The 18,331-nt window shown below is 31.5% G+C and overlaps 2 long non-coding RNA genes across 2 annotated transcripts in view; one reads left to right on the top strand and one right to left on the bottom strand.

Annotated features, from left to right (window-relative positions):
* LOC143248340 (uncharacterized) overlaps nucleotides 1–18,331 on the bottom strand; it is a 248,582-nt gene that overhangs the window by 173,338 nt on the left and 56,913 nt on the right. The gene's annotated exons all lie outside the window — the stretch shown is intronic.
* Nucleotides 595–9,121, top strand: LOC143249180 (uncharacterized). Its single transcript, XR_013027619.1, has 3 exons — nucleotides 595–905; nucleotides 2,414–5,109; nucleotides 5,392–9,121. It is a non-coding gene; the product is annotated as an uncharacterized LOC143249180 (long non-coding RNA).

Genomic DNA, 18,331 nt, shown 5'->3' with positions numbered 1-18,331 from the left:
AGCCATCTCATAATCTTCAGATATGAACCTTTCCTTTATCATCCTTTAAGAGTCCTATCCCCCACCGCCCTCATCCTAACATTTTGTTTACTCTTAAATGCGGGTATTACATTTGAAAACAAAATTAGTTTGGTGTTTTCCGTTTGTTAACCCAGATATAATTTCAACACATTACTGAATTGCTATATTTACAGATATGAGTGTCAACAGTCAGTGCTTATGTAGGAATAATTATTATTTACTTTGTTTAACGCAAACTGGAGTTCATTACGAGACATTTTTATTAGCGTAAATAAAATAACTAATATCTCCAGATATCGATATTTTCTCAACCCAAACAAACTGTTTTTACATATATATTTTTCTCTACAAGTGGGTTTTCTCGATATCGATAAAGCTCTTGGCGAAGCTGCGACAGCGAAATATATGAGCAAACAGTAAAACTGGTAATAAAGTTACATCCTGGTTATATTGGTTGTTATTTATTTATGTTTATATAGAAATAGTTTTATAAACAAACAAGTCCAAAGCTAAAGTTGGAATTTAAAAGGTGTTGCATTAAATAACTATACGTTCTTGATAAGGTAATAATATGTTTTTTTTTTGCGTAAATATTGGTATTAATATTACAATTTTAGTAAAAGTTATAATTAATTGCAACGTTTCTTCTTTCTTACGAGTTAAGTATTATCTGTTTCTCACTTCTACGTAATGACTGTAACTGAGTTGAGAGGTAGACCAGAAAACGATTATAATGATAACGCAACGCATATATGTCCTTTTCCTACAAGTTTACAAGCTTTTACGTTAGTACCAATACGGGAAAGTTAGTATACTGTAGTAAGTCAGGACCAACGTATACTGAATAAAATATTCTCTCATTAATAATTTAAATCAATTTTCAGGTATAACGAGACGTTTTCAAAAATCAGAGATACAAACTTTTCACCTTTACCATATTTAAGCTTCTCTTATTGTTATTATTATTTTATAGTTGGTAAGACTATTGTCATCGCCTAGTAGTAATAATAATTATTCAACAGTAACACTTAACTGTACTGAGATACTGTTCCATGCATGGCATGACTTCAGTGTAGACTACCCAGTGCGATGTATAAATGATTTTAATTATAGTAGGATACGATTATATGCCCTCACCTCTCCCTGAGTAAGCAGGTTGTAGGAATGTTCGCGTTTTTGGTTTTTCTCATAGTTTTTACAGTTTTAGTGAATGACTATGAATAACAATTAAATAAGATGTGGAATTGTTAACATTCCATTTCTACTCAATTAAACCAATATTATGATATTAAATGAAAATTAATATTTTATGTGAAGTTTTATGTTATTTTAAAAGTTACATAGCTTATTTGAATAAGGAGATTTTTTAAAGTTTTTAATATTTGTGCATTAGTTTGGTCAAGTTATGTGTAATGATGTTCATAAAGTTTAAACAAATCTTCCTACTAGTTTGTAGAATGTAAAATGTATAATAATAGGGTTTAGATTTATGGTATTATGAGTTAGATATGTAATGGAATAGTTACATTTTAAATAGGTTAATGTTTTATGTTATTTATTGCTTTAACCATGAGGCTGACTGTCTGATCATGCAATATTATTGTTATACTATAGTATTTGATTCTATTTTTTGTCTAGCTTTGTTTTTAAAACTTGAAAATCATAAACTAAAAACAAAAGAACCTCACTTTTATAATTTTGTATCAAATGTATCTCGATTGACCTTTAATTATGGTAAGATCATGAATACAATGTAAAGCATTTGGATTATCATAATTTGGATCAAGCATGTAATATATTAAAGGAACCAACTTAGTACCATAGCTAAAGAAAATTATTTTGGCATAATAATGGATAAGTTACTCCTTTTATTACTACTTATGTTGTAATGAAGTTAATAAAATTTAAGGGGGAACTTGTAAACACATTGATTACATGTCAAAGTAGGTAACTATCTATTTATAAAAATTACTACTTAGGCCTAACGTAGAAAATGTTTACAGTTATGGTCTCCCTATCTAAGAAAGACTTGAGAGAGAAGGGACACAGGGATGATTCAAAGGGTCAAAAGGTTATCTTATGAAGCTAGTATATGATCTGAATTAAAGTCATATGGGACTAACATTATCTTCGCACCAGCAGTATTTGCTATTGCAGTTGTACTTGTTGTTTATTTGACAGTTTCATATGTTTGATTTAATATGTATAGAAGATTCTATACTAAATGTATGCAAAAAAAAAACTCCAGTTAAAAGTGTAATGTTTAGGACATTGCTTATTATACATTATTCTGAGTGATTATTAATTTTTTGTATTAAGAATAATTTCTTATCCCACTTTCAAATTCTGCTGAATATATAGTTACATAATTTCTTTTCTTTTCCATGTGAAGGACTACAGATGTATGTTATGAAGTAATTCTATATCAAGAAGAACGTATGAAATTTGGTCTGCCCAGATGCTAATTAACTTTGAGTTTCATAATATGCATGATTTATTTTTAAAAAATGGCTGACCAGCTGTCTGGAATTAGTGTTGTTATTTTTACAGATTTTGTTGAGTATATAAAACATTACATTCGTGAATATGATCTGCCATAGTTAGTGACAATTCATAAAATAGAATGGATGTAAACCAATTTATGATTAAGGTTTTAGTAGTGTTAGGATTTTGTATCTTTCTTCATGCATTATTATTTATGGGACTTCTCTATTTGTTTTTTTTGACATCTATATGTATCATTCTTTTTATTTGTATAACAACTAAATTTGTTCTCAAATATAGTCTTCAAACAAATATCTAATGGAATATTCATTTACTCTTTGGTAATTCTCCAAATATGAATATTTACAAATATTTCTTGTATGTATTATTCTAAAACACAGGGTCAAATGGTATGATCTTGTCAATGGACAAGTTAATTTACAGTCAAGTAATATAATCTACACTACTACAGAATTTTGATCCATGTAAAATTCAATAAATTGTAAAAATGGTGAAGAAAACAAAGGTTATTGACAAAAGGCTTTTTTTGTGATGAGTGACTTGTGTGATCCATCATTAGGGCTGTTTTAGTATGTTTTTCAATAATGTTAATCATTTGGATACCTTCTTGTATGTCATTGTATTCTCCACTTTTCTGATGACACTGAGATTATTGAAATAGTTGATCTTATTGAAAAGGCTTTTCTTATTTGAACAGATTTTTATAGTGTTAGAGAATAGCTTGAAATAAGGTTTTATAATGAGAAGTTTAAATTGCATACATAAGGTAACAAAATTTTGAGGTTACTTAATTTTGATACAAATCTTTTGAAAATAGAAAATAATTCAGGTATGTTTGTTAATGAAACCCTTAGTTGAGTATTTAGTGAAAACACCAAACTGAGTCTTAGATTGTATCTGCTGGGCTTCAATGTCAAGAATAATAATGCTATTGTAGCCAAACAAGATCTTTCTCAAAACAAAAGGAATATTAGGGGCAGGGGTTACATTTGTGAATGATGCAATGTAGAGCATTTGAGCATCAGAGGAATATTATATTTATAAATACCTTCTGGTTGTATTCCTAAATATTTTCTGTTTACTAATACATATAAAATGACACACTTTTAAGAGTGTTTAGCTTTTCACACCAAAATGTTTATCTAGAAATAAAACCCTCAAACTTGAAAACAATTTAGAGAGGGGGTTGTATTGAGTCAAAGGATTGAAACTTCCCCTCTGCCTAGTATAACTCAATATCAAGGTCACACTTGTAATAATGTATGCAATTTTTTTCTTCTTTGATATCTAATAGGAAATATATATTATAACATTGGACAGAGTTTAAACATGGATTATTAAATTGCACATATAAAGTGATGCTTTTGTGTTGTACATTTAGAAGAGAGGTTTAGAGCCTTGGACTTGGTTTCTCTGGGCTTAGATTGTGCATGGAGAAAAACTAGAGGAAACTTGATTCGTGGATTCAGAACTGTTAGTTGTTTAGATGTCATTACTATGAATGATTTATTTGCTGTGAAATACAAATATTGGATATATGAAATTGAATATTAGGGGTAATGAGATTAAGTTTTGTAAACATAGATAAAGACATAGTTGTTAAATAATGGTTATTTTTGATGTGTGTATGTGTATTAGACATGTAAACTCATGGCAGTATTTGCCTGATGATAAAATAGTGTATGCAATAAGAGAGTTTGAATTCTTGAAACATTTCTTGAATAGGTACGTGGCTGTTAATGGATATATAATATTTAAGATTGATTTTATTTGTTGCTCTATTTTAATTGTGATGAATGATCACAATGAATTAATTGATCTTCATTTAATTTATTTCTTCTAGTATGCTTATATTGGTTTTTTTATGTTTATTTATGAGAGTGTTATTTAGGTCCTACTAGTAATTGAAAGGAAACCTGAGTAATATTTTCAGACATGGAAATTGACCTTAATAAAGTACAATAATGCAACCAAACTTTGAGAAGATGTCAATGGGAATCCTGAAGAGAGTAGATTGTAGTGTATTCAATATAGTGAACTCAAAACAGTCATGTACATTAAGATACATTAGTAGTGAAGGTGTGTAATTTGTTTATAGGTTTTGCTTGTTTGAGGGGAAATTTTAGGATATTTTAAATAGACTAAAGGTAATAGAAAAAGAGGAGGGTAAACTGTGGGAAAAGGCAATAAGATTTAAAGAGGAGCTTAAGCTTTTACATGCAAGGGATAAAGTAGCTAATAATGACCTCCAGGAAGACAGAAACAGTGTTGTTAAGGCAAGAAGTGGTATATTTATTTCAACTGAACAGATTCTGTTAAGTAACAGATTTCAGCATTTTAACTTTGAAGATGATGACATACAGGAAAGAAAGAAAACAACAGGAAAAGATAAGGATGGAAAAGAAAAATTTCAGACTAGAACTGTATAATTCACATCATCATGATTTAGAATAAAGAGTAAACCAGCGGCTTCATTCACACTGACTTGTCTAAAATCATAAAATATAATAAGGCTTAAAAATCATCTGCCAGATGCAGAACAGCCATTTTAATCCAACATTTGAACAGTGTTGATCAGTATATGTAAGTTTTTTTTTATTCTCTGTAAGATATATCAGTTTAGCATACATACTCCCCAAATAATCTACAATAACTCTCTCCACTCCAAGAGGTTCCTGTTTTATGTCAGTAAAACATTTTTGTGGTGACTTTATACAATTTACAGCAATAGCAGTGAGAGCTAATAAAAGCATCACCTTCAATTCTAAGTAAATATTTTTTTTAACTTTTCCTGCAATACAGTAGGATGCTTTGATGTAAATCTGTTGTGTTACATTATCATGATTTTTTTATTTTGTTTTTCAGACTTGCATATTGCTGTTTTTGTTTGGCAAAAGACAAATGGCAAGATTTTCTCTGAAGACTACGAAAGGTCCTCACATTCCAGTTGGGTACATTGTTCTGGTTGCTCTAGAATTTTAGTTTTATTGTGAAACATTAAGGAATAACTTTAAAAAATTACAGATAAATACATAAAACTGTGTACAGTAAAATAAAGTTAAGGTCTGCTATTACAAAACACCAGTTTCAGCAATTTTACTTGTCCTCTTCAGCCCAATTTTTGTTTAAAAAGGAAATAAACTTGTTGTAGTTCCCAGTGAGTAACCGATAAGTTGCTGAACTTATAACTAAAGTTTGGGGTTTGGTTCCCCATGGTGGACAGAGGAGTGCAGATAGCCCATTTTGTGGTTTTATGCAAAGAAAACAATGTATGTTATGGAGGAAGTTCCAAGTTGCTCCATGGAACAAGATGTCAAAAATGTTGTTTTGACATAATTTTTATTGGTATATACTATTTTTTGTTAATTTCCAGTGAAATTGATATTCAAGAATCCTTGTATGTAGGAAAAAAGACCTATTTGTTTGACTGTTTTTAATATCCACAATTCTCGTATCTATACTTTTTTCTGTTCCAAGAACAATATCATATAGCATTTTGGCTTTAGGGGAATACTGGAAAAACAACAATTTCAAATTTGTTTAAAAGTATCCTAACAACACCATTAAAGATTTATCACCCTTGAAACACATATCTCTAGATAAAGAGCAGGGTGTCTATACAGCATTTTTCATTCCTTTTCTAAATTCACTCACTTACAACAAGTTTACCGTTAAAGATTTCTTTTCCTTTGCACAAGAAATTTCTAAAATTAATAATACTGATTAATGTATAATTTCTAGTTTTGACAGTGAATTGTTATTCCCAAACATTCTGCTCAAAGAAACAACACACATAAACATGAAACTTTCCCAAACAGAAATAAAGCATACACAAGCTTTAATCACTAACAGTTTGAAGAATTACTTAAACCTTCCCTCAATGACAGTCACTTTGTTTTCAACAGTCAGCTATATTAGTATACCAAAAAGATGGCATGGTAATATGGTCACCTTCAGGGTTGACTCATGCTAACATATTCCTTTGTTATTATAAGTGTTCTAGGTTAGACACCTGTCCCACTGAATACAAACCAGCTCTCTGTAGAAGGTATGTTGATAATACTATTTTACTTCTTTGAAGGTTTAATTACATCAAATAATTTTTGGATTATTTAAATTTGAAACACCCTAACATTAATTTTACTTCTGAAACTGAAAAACAAAAATGTTAAATTGCTTTTTCTTGGTATTCAAATCAGCAGATTAAATAACTGTTTTACAACATCCATTTATTGTATAGAAAACACATAAAGGTTTACATATTTATTTTAATAGTTTTATTACAAATTTCATTATAAAAGTAACCTTATATTCAGTCTTCTCAATAGGGCATTTAAGATCTGTTTTAACTATTTCTGTCTTCATACTGAAACCACCACTTTATAGAACATTCAACTAAACAACAGCTTTCCTTTGAATTTTATTCAAGCCTTAATAAGTAAGTTCCTTTCTCACAAATTTGAATCCACAGAGAACCCATACACTGTTAACAAGTTAAGACTAATCATTCCTTTTAAGGTAATCAAAGTTTTTTAGTGATGTCACAGATTGTAAGAATAAATAAAACATCTACAAGTGATATTCAAATCATCTTCCAAAATACAAAATATAATAAGATCTAAAGACAAATTACCTGTCCCTGTACATTCCAGGATCATGTGTAAATACATGTGGTGGCTGTGATGCCAGTTATACCTGTGAGCCTGCAAACATTTGGGATTATCAAGCAGGAGTGGTAAAAAAACTACCAGATTTACCAGACTCCATAGTTTTAACACACAGTGAAAACAAAAACAACTGCATCTTTATTACAAATATTCATATGATATTGAATTCTTAATTATAAATGAATTCCAAAATTTAAATAACACAGCTTCACTACAACTACATCTTTTCTGAATAACTTGTATAATATTATTACAGTTGTTACATTATCCTATTCTTTATTTGCTAGTGTTCAAATTTACTTCATCCTCTTATTCAGTATATTAATTTCTATTTGTAAAATGTTTTAACTTTATAAATTTGTATCCTCTTCAGTATAACATGCTGTATGTAGAAAAAGTATATTCCTAAACGTTTAAGAATTAAATGTTTGTTACTGTGCACACACATGCCAGTTCTTTATTATTGCTCCATTGTTTTATATTCATCATTAAACTTTGATTCCTGTAGAATGAATATGTTGCTGGTATCTAAATGTATGTAGTTTATTCTTAATGAAAGAGCTTCTTTTCCAGAATGAGTTCTGGTGGATAACTTTGTTTGACAGTGTCAAGAAGATCGTGATAATTTGATATAAAAATGTCATCAGTATATCTTCATGTATGATTGACATGTAAATATTCACTTTTTTTTCCCATTTAAATATGTAATGTATGAAAAATTCCACTTCAAATATATGTAAATCTGGAACTTGTGAGCTGAAATCTGTGTATCCGTTAAAAGAAATATTACCCATCTTGCACAAATCTGAGGTCAAGTAAAACGTACATATTAATAAGAACTTGTTTAATGTGGAACAATGGTAATGCTTATAATTCACAATATAATAGAAAGTTTTCTGTTTATTGACATTAATTTAACAGAATTATTACAAATCCTTGAAATTGTTAAGGAAAACACTTTACTTTTAACGTTAAGAAGATCTAGAAAGTAAAGATTACTGAAATAAAATGTTTCTACCTTTAATGCTTTAAATCCATTAATTTTCTTAAGTGCCATATATCATTGAATCTATTTCAGTTGGCCCGACATGGCCAAGCGTGTTAAGGTGTGCGACTCGTAATCTGAGGGTCGTGGGTTTGCACCCCTGTCACGCCAAACATGTTCCTCCTCCCAGCCGTGGGGAAGTTATAATGTGACAGTCAGTCCCACTATTCATTGGTAAAAGAGTAGCCCAAGAGTTGGCGGTGGGTGGTGATGACTAGCTGCCTTCCCTCTACTCTTACACTGCTAAATTAGGGATGGCTAGCACAGATAGCCCTCGAGTAGTTTTGTGCGAAATTCAAAAACAAACAAACAAACTATTTCAGATATCTTAGTAAGCCATTGTGATTAGATTTTTCCCTGTTTGCTAACTATACAAAGCGTATACTTATATTTTGTTTATTTGAGATGGTTTTCTGAAAGATTTACTTATTTATTTCATGTGCTGTTGCATATATATTGTTTAAACATTGTACAGAAATTCATAATATCTTTTAAGAAATAAGCTTAATAAAGCCCTGCAGATGTAGATGTTAAACATTGAAATATTTGTTCCAACAAAATCTGTTAAAATTATAAAAAGCTTGAGAAGAAAGACAGGAATAAACCAACATGTGTTTAGGGAAATAGTTCATTGTTAAATTGGAACTAGGAGTGACAGAAACTTGTTTGCTAGTGTAAAGAAACGACTGGCAACATGAGGTGGAATTATTCATTTCCTGTGTAACATACATATTAGACTTTAGCAGTAATCAGTAGAATTAACTGCAATATTGACAGTACTTTTGTTGTTGTTTTTTTCTATGGTTTGAGGTACCCAACAATCACATTTTTGAAAGTAAATACTGTAGTTTAGAAAATATTGAAAATAAAACACTGGGATTCATATGAGCATCAGTAATTCTTGTGTTGAAGTAAAGAATATATTACAGAAATATCCAATAGTTACTTCATTAGCACATACAATTACTGGTAAATTTGAGTGACATACTGCAATTATTTTTCAGGCCACTCATATTTAGGGATAATGAACAATACCATAGACATTGATTGTTTGAAACCTTCACAACATAGTTTCTGCTAAATGTTAATAATCTGGAGAAGATGATCTAACAATATTTGAATAGAGTAAATATTTTGATAAAGAGTATAGATTACTTAATTAAAACAACAATGATCTGTAATTATTTCTTTATACTCTGCATTTTGACATTTAAGACACTGCTCCAACAATTCTGATTAAGAATGCAGTAAACTGTTCTTTATCCATGAATTGATGTAGTTTTATTTTACACAAGTGGGCTTTCTTAAGCTGAGTCAGAGGAAACTGTTAATGTCCAGTGTGTTTAATATAATGTACATTTTCTACATTTAGGTTATAAATATTCACTTAAAAATTTTGTGTCGTTACATTAAAACAATTAAAATGCCTGTTTAGTTTAATTTAGTAAATTTCTCAGTTCTACTTTATTTGATTAAAACAGTTTGATCATTTACTGATATAGTGCTAAAATTTGTGTGCATTTTAAAACTGATTAATAATTACCTTTACCACCAAAAGTGATGGGGTTATGTTTTCACCCCTATGTGCATTTGTTGACAAGATTCCTCAAAAAATGACTGAATGCATTTTGATGAATGGTATACATTTGGACTATGACTCAACTTAGAAGAGATTAGTTTTTGTAGAGTCAATGTCAAAGCAAATTTGCAGAAATCCAAAACAATATATCTCTTGAGTGAAGATTTTAAAATACTGAAATATTCACCATGCTTATCTGCATATTTTCAAAATTAAAACATTTGATATGAATGACTTTCCAATTATTAATACTTTTCAGTTATTATTACTTAGTAACAATTGAAATTGAGATCTGGTAAAAGAAGTTAACAACTGTAAAGATGTAAATTTAACCAAGTGTTGTTTTTTGTACATTTTAATTTTTATCCTTCTATAAATACTTTGTTTATATGTTTGTATGACTTTTTATGCCAATTGTAAAATTGGAAAGAAGACTAGAACAAGTTAACAATATTATACATGAACCAGTTCTGTTAAAAGAGGAAGAGGACTCGTTGTTTAAAAACTTTAAACTGATTTTTCGAAGTAAGAATGGTTTTCAGCGAGCTTGTTCACAGAGCAGTATTTTCCCTCAAATTAACTTTAGGTAATTTATACTCTGTGTAAAATTATGTCTTTGGAATGTTGTATGTGCTGGCAAGAATGGTACGGTTTTCAGCTGTTCAAACTATATTTTTAGATACACTGATATCTTTGTTAATTTCTAAACTATCCTTGACTAAAGCACCTTTCTAAAATTACCTGTTGCTACTTCATGGGTATCACCATGTACAGCTCAGCAGTTACTGGTGTTGGATAATTGCTTAACCAGTGAGTTCATTAATCAGTTAAATGTAATTAATAGATTAGTACAACATACTCACTACAACCAATACCAGTAAAACATAAAGATGTATATATGTACATTGATTTAACCTTTTCAACCATTGCATTTTTCTATAAAAGTATTAATTTTTCTAATTTTCCATTACATTGGTTTCAGTTTTTATAAGTAATTTTTCCCAATAACTCTTGATTTCTCAAAAAAAAAAAATTCACACGAGTTTTATGGACATTTTGTACTTGTTGGATAAATTGTGTTTATTGACTGAGTACCACCATGTGATTGTCATTGTTAGTTTCTGAAAAATACAATATTCCAATACTTATTATTCTGTAAACCAAATAATTGATAATTAAATAATTTAAAACATTTAAATCCCATGATAAGGGTAATAATATTTTTATTTAAAATGTCATGATTACAGTTGCAAATAGTCAAGTAGCTACTCATACAGTTTGTGCCCATTGTTTGAATAGTATAAGCCTCAAAATAGTATTCAATAAAAATATGAGCCATCACAATATTGTGCAACTATTGATGATACTCATTAAACATTTAATTTACCTTATTTTAAAACAATTTTATTTTGCAGACATAATAAGAAAAACATGTTTACAAATATTCCAACTCAGTAAAACTGTAGTGCATTCCTTAAAAAAGTACAAAGGACCATAATTTTAGACAAATAACCAAACATTAACAAGATATCTATATTAAGCCTTAAATAATCTTCAGTAATATGTCTTTGCTTTCTACTGTATACAAGTGTTTGTCTAGGTAATATGCCTAAGCCTGATCATGACAAAACTTTCTTCAAACTTTGTATGTGAATTACTGCATTAACCTTTTATTAACATTTTTTTTCATACCATTAAGTCATATCTAAACTGTATTAAAAGCTTATCTATCTGATCTTAATTTATCTGGTATATTCTCATTTAAGACAGTTTCTGTAGCTTTCAAACATATGCTTAATTCAAATACTTTTCACAATTCACAAGAATAAAATGTTTACATAAACTATTAAAAATTTTAAACATATGTATTTACTCTATTAATACATTATAATCTGTTTTTTGCTCTGTACAATTACATTTAAACTTTTTTAGCTGTGTTCAAAGTTATATTTTGATAGGAAATAATTAAACCACTTTATGTGACACCATAGCAAGATTGAAACCAAGGCCTGCACAGTTACAGAGGAAGGTGTTTGAAAATCAAGAAATAGATATATATTCTCAAAGGTTGATAGGTTCTTATTAAAAACAAAGGTATTCTTTTGGATGAGTAGAAAAAGAACAAGCAGCTTGTTTTCATTAGAGATAATTTATTTTCAGCTGAGCAGAAATAAAAATACTCTTTTTTTTTTTTCTTCATGAATTACCCTAAATAAGTTCCAGAGTCTGTTAAAACATTGATTGTAAAATGTGTTTTTGAGTAAAAGTGTTCAAACATCTGGAATTAATATATGCAATTGCCTTAAAACATGTGATGAAAATATTCAAAAAGGTAAATGGTCTTTAGGTACAATAATTTAGGAGTAAATTATATGTTTATACTTCACTTTTGCACATAAAAATTGATCATACATGCATAATAGTAGAAAACTTGTAACAACCTGAAAATGATGCAGTTAATAGTGTTCCACATTTCTACCCACAAATTTTCACTTGACTATTCTACAAAAAATACTGAATTTTTGTTCTTGGAAATAAACTGTGACATTTTCAAACTATAATTTTATTTATACAGTATTATGCAAAAGTGTTAGGATAAGAGCATATTTTGTCTTTCTTGACATTTGATGGGACTAATTCTTTCATGTCATTACAGAATGTAAATTTCAACATTGTGATAATGTTTCACAGGTCTCTATTGACAAAGGAATGAACCAGCATGAGAATACTTATTATTCTTTAGAATATCTATATTCTTGTACCAAGGGCAAGTCATAAGGGTTTTGCTTTATTGAACATACTGAACAAATTTAGGGTTTGAAATAACTGTCATGGTACTCCATGCAGTGTCTTAATTATATAGAAAGAAGGTAACATATGGTGCTAGTATGTAATAGAAAAAATCAATATAATGGCACTCCACAAATTTACTTTCATAAAAACATTGTTTACTGCTATATGTTAAATTTTATTATCATGTCACTGTATAAAAAATGTAGAGAATTATCAGAAGAGCAGAGATTTTGCATAAAAACTTTTATGTGGTACTAGTTGAACTGTTTGACAAATTGCTGCAGACTTAAGAAATGCTCCCCAAACACTGTCAGGTAAATCCTAGATCATGAGACTGAGAAGGTAACTTCATTTATTATTTTAATCTATGCAGAAAATATTTATCTAAGAAAGAAACTGCTGGAGTCATTCAAATGATGCATTGGCCCCATACAGAGTCCCACTCTCAACTCAACTGAGCAGATCTGAGATTTGATAGATCAAACACTTGACAAATCAAAAGTGTCTTAGAAAGAAGCTTCATGTGAGTGTATTTAAAACACTTGGAACAAAATCCCAAAAAACACTTTGAATAAATATGTTACACCATTGTCTAAAAGACTGTCTACAATTATGAAAGCAAATGGAAGACACATAAAATATTAACTGTTTGCTGAACTCGAGTATTTCCATTTAATTTTTGTTGTACTAAATATGAGGATTAATAACATTTTGATGTTTTACCTGTGATTTATCTTCCATTGTTCTTTGAAACTAGCCTTTTTGACTTTGTCCTAACACTTTTACACATTACTGTAAAGTTAATAAATTTTATCATTGTTAGAAAAAAATAAAAATTGACAACAAAAATATTTAAAACATGAGTAGTTTTGTCTACAGTCTAACATTATGTGTAACTTAATTGATTATTTCCTCCATTTTTGGAAATAAAATTATTCTTTCAAAATTCATAAAAAGCAATGCATGATATTTAACTCTTGATCATAAAAAAGGGTACTTATGTTAAACTTTTCAAATGTATGATACATGAATGTTTCAAATATATTAATTGGTAGAGATTTCTACTTTGAGAAACTCTTACTCAAAACAGGGGTGCTCTTGAATGTAGTAATTGGGAGGAGCTTCAACTAGACTTCTATTAATTTATATTATTTACATTGTTTTTTACCTATGACTGTACATTACTAGTTACTTTAGTAGTAAATCAGTCAGTAATCCTACAAAATCATTATAAGTAGCTCAGTTTGGTTATAATCCACTAATTTTAAAACTTACTCTTAGTAACGTGATTGATATGAAAATAAAAACAGTTAAAGAGAAACACTTCACATTTTCTGATTAAAATTTATAAAACTGTAATTATATTTAGGAAGAAAGGATAAAGTCCACACCTAGAGTAACATAAATTTTAATGTGTAAACAGGATGCTTGTCCTCAATTTATTTTTTACATTTTATCACATACAGTCAGCCCTTGCATCTTTGCTTATTTTGGACATCAACAGAATCAAACCATCTTCTCAATGAATACAATAACTTCTAAACAATGTAAAATCAACTCTGTAACAAGTAAATGTTACAAAACATGCAACTATCCTAACAGATACTAACAAGACCACACACTGACAAATTGTGTCTGGAGAAAGCTAAAGCATGAAAAGTTACTGCCTGAGACCATAAATGGATTGGCTTCATAAACACTGGAGAAAAAAGGTTTATATGGTAATTATTAGATCAATCAAATAAAAACAATGACATCTAATATTTCTCTTTGATACTATTGACTGTCGTTTCTTTTTCCTTAAGTTCTTAAGTGTAGGAGGCTTTGCGTCACCCTGGATCTATGTCTGCTTATACAACAATAAATAATACAATTTTAATTTTTGAAAAAATAGGTGGAAGGGGTGAAGGTTTTGACCCTCTTCAAGTTTTCCCCTCAGTCAGAACCTGCTTATTCAATATTAAATAATATAGTTATTAATATTTGGTGTAAAATGTGTGGGGGATTGCTCTCTAGACCTCTCCACTAGTTATTTTCTGTTTATACAGTATTAAAGAACTCGGTTATTAATTTATGTACCAAAAATGGATGAAGATCTGACTACTTGGATCCCCCACACAAATTTGTTCATATTAACTTCAGTGTCAAAAAAAATGTGGTTATTAATTTATAAATCAAGAACATAACACAATATAGAAAACAATAAATTTAAAAACAGTAATAGTTAAATAATCAGAATGGTAGAAATGGTTTGTATGAAAAAATTTTCTTTTTCTCATATTGATCAAAAGTTTTTTTATTATAGCTATTTATAACTTGCATCACCCTAAACATTAGCTGTGACATGTGTAAGGGAGATAAATTTTACTTAAGATGATATGGTCTTAGTAGTTAGCATAAACTATACAGAAACTGTATTGTTTACTTACATTAGTAAACCTGCCACTACAGTACAGTTTAGAGGAATCTTTATGTGTTTGAATGAAAATTGGGAGCTGTAGAGTATTGTTATTAAAGAAATAACTATTTCCTGAAAAAAAATGCATAGAAATGTTGGGCTCCAATGAACCTATGCCTTTACCAAACCCCTCGGTGTGGATTCCCGTATGTGGTGAGGGGACCTCCCAGGGAAGGTTCTGTTCTTTCAGTTTACCTTCTCTGGGATCTAAACATCCACTTACATGTTTGCCATGCATGGCAACCCATGAAGGGGTGGAGAGGATCCTGGTGGTTGAGGGGTCCAACCCTAACACACCACTTTGGCCTTAAATTCCTGTTGATGGGTGGCCCCTCCTTGCGTCAATCAGCTGGTCCACTTGGGCTAGGGTCAACCAAGTACCAGTGTTGGATGTTCTCAACAGGTGTTGTGGACATTGTATCTGATGCTGGTGTTTGGGTATAGTGCTCACGAAACCCTGGCATTGCTGCAGTGCCCTTGTTTGACATAGTAGTGCATCCCCTCATAGGGCTCCATGGTGAGTGGGGTCAGTGGGCACCGAAATTTTCCTTTTTTCATTATAGATACTCCAATTAAAAATCTTAATAAAATAGTTTAAAAACCAGTCTATAGGTGAACATCCATGTCTTGAAGATTCTGAGCAGCAATTTTCACCATCTGTACCACATGTTGTACCTCGTTTTCTTATATTCAATTCACTTTCAGATATACCTTTAGTGCAAATGTCTCCATTTTTTCATTCAGAAGGGACTTGCTGGTTCTCCAGAGTCAGTAAGGAAGCTTCGATCTGGTAACATATTGGTGGAAACATCCACGTCTGAACAGTGAAGTCCTCTTGCATTCAAAGGCAATTGGGGATATATCTCTTGAGGTTACACCTTATGCTACTTTAAATTCTTCATGAGGAGTTATTGTTGAGAGGGATTTGAAGAACATCCCAGAGTCAGAGATTCTCGCTGGTTTCTTCACCTAAGGAGTTTCTGCAGTGAGGTGTATATCCACTCTCAAAGATGGAATTATGATCGTGACCAATGTCTTCATTTTCATATTTACGTCACCATGTCCACCTCCAACCATCAAGGCAGGTTATCTTAATTGCAGAGTACAGCCATACATTCCAAACCCTCTCTGATGTTTCCAGTGTCAGCAGTTCAGTCACTCAAAGACCTCATGTTGTGGTTCCTTGACATGTGCTCATTGCAGTGGCAAGGACCATTATGCCTACAACTGTGAAACAGACCCTCATTGCATCAATTGCAATGGCTCTCACCAGTTCCACTTTTGTTCTTGCCCTATATAGTTGGAAGAAAAAAAAGGTGCAACATTTGAAAATGATTCATAACATTACTAATCCTGAACCTTACAAGTTGTTGTCCACCACTACATCTAGGAAATATGCTGCTGCACTCCATTCTACTACTACAGTAGGAGTGCAGATGGATCTCTCTGTGCCTCCAAAAGAATCATTTTCAAAACAAATGAAAAGTCTTTTGACTTTCATAGTTAAAAATATTGATGTATCAACTCCAACACCCATATCTGTCTCTTCCATACATTCCAACAAATTCCAAGATCCCCTTCCTTTGGTGGGTACAGACATTTCCTTGGATAAACCTTCTTCTCCCACCCTGTAATGCAAAACAATCATTTGTTCACCTTCCAAGTCATTGGAATCTTCTTCCAATAGTAAAGACCTGCCCAATCAACCTCAGGCAGAATCCATGGAGGTCGATTGACCTCCCTCAAATAAAGACAGTAAAGAAAAAAGACGTGGTCATAAACAGAAGGGTTCTCCACCCAATTCACCTACACATAAATAAAAATGGCCACTTTGATACAATGGAACTGTTGAGGTTTACGTTCTAATCTCGATGACATCAAAACACTGATTGCTTCCTACCATCCTGTATGTCTCTCCTTACAGGAAACATTTCTGAAACCTGCTGATACAGTCATATTTCAGCAGATTTCTTCATGTAAAAATGACAGGCTGTGTGATGGAGGGGTGGCATTGTTGGTTGATCAGCATGTGCTCACCCTGTCTTTGCCCCTCGACAGATCCTTGGAGGCCATAGCCATCCATGTTTCCTAAGGTCATATCATTATTATTTGTTCTCTCTACCTAATCAATAGATGGCTGTGTGGCAGTGGTAACTGACTGTATTATACAGGCAGCTGCTCAGTGTATTCCTAAAACCTAACACAATATCCTCTTACGCGGTGGAATCCTGCCTGCCATATGGCACGAAAAGCCCAAAAATGGGTCTGGGATACTTTTTGTAGGCATCCCACACTTTCGCACTGCATCACTTTTCAGCAGGCTTGTGCACATGCTCGGTACATAAGTCGTCAAAGCCAGAATGAATCTTGGATTAAGTTCACAACCAGTATATCTTCTACCACCAGTTCCAAAGTTATATGGGACAAGATTTGAAAGGTCAGTAGGCAGTATAATTCTGTCCCCCTCTCAATCTTGCTCTCTGATGGCCAGGAAATAGCTGATACCCAGAGCATCACTGATACTCTATGTAAAATCTTTTGCCAGGTATCTAGCACTTATGCTTCTTCCTCCACCTTCTTAGCCCTCAAGACTTAGGCAGAGCAAACACCTCTGTTCTTTCAAGCTGATTGTCTCTATGATTATAATTGTCCCTTTATGCTGGTGGAGCTTAAACTGGCCCTTCATCAGTCTGGCAGTACATCAATTGGACCTGGTGATGTACACTATGAAATGCTGCACGATCTATCTCCTGCTTCTCTTACTAACTAAACTAACGTGGCAGGGGTTCAGTTTAGAGAGAGAGAAATCAGAAGAGTTCTCTCTCCAACTGGGGTGTTCAGGAACTTTGTAGTTCCTCTTCGTCCCCTTTCGTGGATTGTTATTAAGATTAAGTGGTGGGTTTTTTTTATTATTATTTTAATAAATTAATTATCGTTATTATTCTTGACTTTTTGGGTGGAGAATGTCTCACTAAATGTTCTTTTGGGTGGAGGCAAAGGCAGCAGTGGAAAGAAAGGCCGGGACCTGTCCCGAAATGAAAAAGTTGGTATACGCCCGACTGGAAACTGGAGTCCAGCTCTGCTTGAACGGGATTTAGCCTTGGCCTTCACTTTGCCACCTTTGCCTCGCCCAGACATTTTCCCTTAGTTTTTGTCAAGGAAAATTATAGGCGGAAAACATTTATGCTTACAGCCTTTGCAATAAAACTTTCCTTACTATTCTTCTGCTTGTTTTTAACTGAATCTAGCAGGATTTTTTTTCC

Source organism: Tachypleus tridentatus, chromosome 4 (genome assembly GCF_004210375.1).
Source record: "Tachypleus tridentatus isolate NWPU-2018 chromosome 4, ASM421037v1, whole genome shotgun sequence".
Taxonomy (NCBI): Eukaryota; Metazoa; Arthropoda; class Merostomata; order Xiphosura; family Limulidae; genus Tachypleus; species Tachypleus tridentatus.
The sequence above is the reverse complement of the archived record's forward strand: the minus strand, read 5'-3'. Positions and strand labels throughout refer to the sequence as shown.